The sequence below is a fragment of the Cynara cardunculus genome, unplaced genomic scaffold (genome assembly GCF_001531365.2).
Source record: "Cynara cardunculus var. scolymus isolate 2C unplaced genomic scaffold, CcrdV1 Un_Scaffold_4203, whole genome shotgun sequence".
NCBI lineage: Eukaryota > Viridiplantae > Streptophyta > Magnoliopsida > Asterales > Asteraceae > Cynara > Cynara cardunculus.
This window is the reverse complement of record NW_020201787.1, coordinates 36886-40427: the sequence shown is the minus strand read 5'-3', so window position 1 is coordinate 40427 and position 3542 is coordinate 36886. Positions and strand designations below refer to the sequence as shown.

The following is a 3542-nucleotide window of genomic DNA, read 5'->3' as shown; positions in this document are numbered from 1 at the left end:
GTGATGACTGTGAACCCTCCTTTCTTTGGAATACACTAGACTGGGCTAACCCAAGAACTACTTGCCATTGGGAAAATAATTTCTATATCTAACCATTTCAAAATTTCCTTTTTTACTACCTCTTTCATGACAGGGTTCAGCCTTCTTTGAGGTTCTATGGATGTGAAATTCTTATCCTCTAAGATGATCTTATATTGACAAATAGAGGGACTAATCCCCTTAAGGTCAGCAATGGTCCATCATAAGGCCTGTGTGTGAAATTTCAACATGTCCACTAATTTTTTTCTTGATGCGAGTCTAGGGTAGATGCGATGATGACAGGCAATTTGCCTTATTCTCCTAGAAAAGCATACTTCAGATGAGATGAGAGTTGCATTAACTCCAGGTCAGGTGGTGATATAATGGACGGGGTGAAGTCTTTTTGCTCATTATGTTCCAATAGCTCAAAAGCTGCCACCTCTACTTCCTCAACAGTTTCTTCTTTTAATTCCTCTACACTCTCTTCTTTCAACTTAAGGTTTTCCTGAACTCCTTCCTCATGACACATTTCCTCTATGTCAGATATGCTTGAACACTCTTCCAAATAATCAGGGTACTTTAAGGAGTTGAAAACATTAAATGTGACTTTTTGGTCTTGAATCCTCATAGTCGACTCTCCTTTCTGGACATCTATCAAAGTTCTTCCGGTGGCTATAGATTGTCTCCCTAAAATAATAGGAATGTCCTTATTTGCCTCAAAGTCTAGTATGATAAAATCTATCGGAAATATGAACTTATCAACTTGTACTAACACATCCTCAATATTTCCCTTAGGGTATGCAATGGATTTGTTTGCCAATTGAAGTGTAACTGTGGTAGGTCTAGCCTCTCCTATGCCCAAGGTGTTAAAGACAGATAAAGGCATAAGGTTGATACTAGCACCTAAATCACATAAGGTTTTCCCTATTTCCTTCCCACCTATTGAAAAAGGAATGGTAAAACTTCCTAGATCTTTGAGCTTAGGGGGTATGCTATTGGTCAAAAGTGCACTACATCCTTCGGTAAGAGCTACAATCTCCTACTCAGTCAACTTCTTCTTCTTGCTTAGGATGTCCTTCAAAAATTTAGCATAACTAGGCATTTGCTGCCTCAACAAGTGGTATGTTGATGTGCAATTCTTTGAACACATCCAAGAACTTTTTAAAAGGAAATTCCTCTTTCTGATTCCTTAACCTTTGAGGGTAAGGAACATAAGGAGAGACTGGTTTTCTTAAATTTTTTCTTGGATGTGGTGAGCAAGATGGGTCTTGAATGCATTGAGTCTTTGTGGTACACTTTGGGGGTTCAGCTGGAGTCTTAGCATCAAGCTTAGGGGTCTCTACAACCTCTGTCCCTTTTGATTATTTAATGCATCATCTCGAAATAGTAAAGAATAGTCTGATCTTGGGGGGACAGGAGTGGTGGTATCAAATGCTTGTTTCTCTAAAGGTTGGACGGGCCTTTCTTTGACAGGGACCAATGCTGTAGCATCAGTTTTTGACAAACTTGTTGCACTATCTTTTTGTACTTTTTCTATCAACTCTTTCCCACTCCTAAGGATTACTACCTTTACATGTTCCTTTCCTAGATCTCTAGGGACTTCTGTGTTACTGGGCAAGGTACCAAGGGCTCGATTGTTCTGATTGAGTGTCAGTTGACTGACCTGAGTCTCTAGATTCCTGATGGCAGCACTCAGTTGGTTTATGAGTGTTTGGGTTTGGTTTATGAACCCTTTCACCATGGTCTCTAAAGAGGATGATGATTCTTCCTGTGGAGGAGGTTTGTTTTGAAAAGATGTTGAGGATTCTGAAAACTTTGTTTGTGATTCTGAGAGTTAGGGTTGTTTGCATGATGTTGTGATTGGAAATTAGAAGTTCCCTGTTGTTTATGAATTGGTGGATTTAAACTGGGACTGTTCCAAGAAAAGTTCGGGTGTTGTCTTCAACTGGCATTGTATGTGTTGGAATAGGGATTCGATCTGTTATGAACATAATTTACAGATTCAGAATTATGAGTACAATGTTCATATGAGTGTTCCCCTCCACAGCAAACACATTGCACTAAGAGAATTGTTGGAACAGGTGTATTAGCAACTTGCTGCACTCCCTGACCAGAAGTTAGATTTTTCAGCATGTTGGTTATGGAAGTGAGCTGAGCTGTTAATGCAGTGTATGCATCTACATCATGTATTCCAGCAGTCTTCTTTTGTGGTTGGGCACGTGGGTCAGCCCAATCCCCATTATTTGGCGAAATCTTTTCTAGGATTTCATATCCGTCATTATAGGTACTGGCTGTAAAGGCTCCGTCTGTAGTCGCATCGAGCATCTGTTTTTCCATGGGACATAACCCATTGTAGAATGTCTCAAGTTGAATACAGTATGGAATGCCATGGTGTGGGCATTTCCTCAATAGCTCTTTAAACCTTTCCCAAGCATCAGGAACAGCTTCATCGTCCATTTGTTTAAAAAGACAGATCTCATTCCTGGACTTAGCGTTCCTTGTTGGTGGAAAATATTTTCGCAAAAAAAAATTCAGCCATATTACTCCACGATGGCACAGAACCCGGTGGTAATGAATTAAACCATGCTTTTGCCTATAACACCCCATACCACATATTTCATGTAACATATACTTCATACACAAGAAATACATGTTTATACACCACATAGGTCCCTTAGTACAAGAATCTACCAGTACTGAATACATGGTCCAAAAATTCAAAATACAATTCTTGTACTAATCAAATTTTTTTTTCTACCAAACTATACATGTCATAAACAACTCTTCATGTAGATATGCATATAGGGAAATATCACATTTTTCTCTTTCCCTTACCGTCTGCACCTCCTACAATACATATTTAAAATCATAAAACGAGGGTTAGACCGAAAGGTCTAGTGAGTTCCCCTTTTATGTTATTGCAGGCTGAAAATCACCAAAACATTTATTTAAAAACAATGTTTCATATAAATAACAAATATATGAACAAATATATCATATTACCAATACCTTTTCAATTCCATAGCCAATCTCTCAGCTTTCAATTAACATCTCTAAAATCCAAACAGGTTTATCATAACGTCATCTTTAAACCTTTTTAATTAAACAAGGTTTATTCAAAGTTTCAGACTAAACCTGTTATTTCCTCCTCAATAACATCCAGACTATGATTTCCATCAAGAACTTTAATTTTAAATCTTTAAATCACAAAGAAATAAAAATTTCAAATCACAGTAATCTTAACGGATATAATAGTAAGAGTTATATCACATATAAAAATGCCACCTTATATCCAAAGGTACACCTCTCCTTGATATGCCACCCTTATCTCATGGTACACCTCTCCTTGATATGCCACCTTTATCCCATGGTACACCTCTCCTTGATATGCCACCCTTATTTCCTCATCAAAACATTTTTCACAAAACAATTCCAATTAGAATAGACGCAGCCATAAATGTTCTAATGGAATATCATCAGTTCAGAATCATTTTTATCAAAATTTCCATTCCTTTTAAAAGAAT

The 3542-nt window shown here is 37.6% G+C and overlaps 1 non-coding gene across 1 annotated transcript; it reads left to right on the top strand.

The window, feature by feature from the left end:
* The first annotated feature begins 2401 nt into the window (after window positions 1-2401).
* On the top strand, window positions 2402-2508 carry LOC112503956. Its single transcript, XR_003068109.1, has one exon. It is a non-coding gene; the product is annotated as a small nucleolar RNA R71 (small nucleolar RNA).
* The last annotated feature ends 1034 nt before the right edge of the window (window positions 2509-3542 follow it).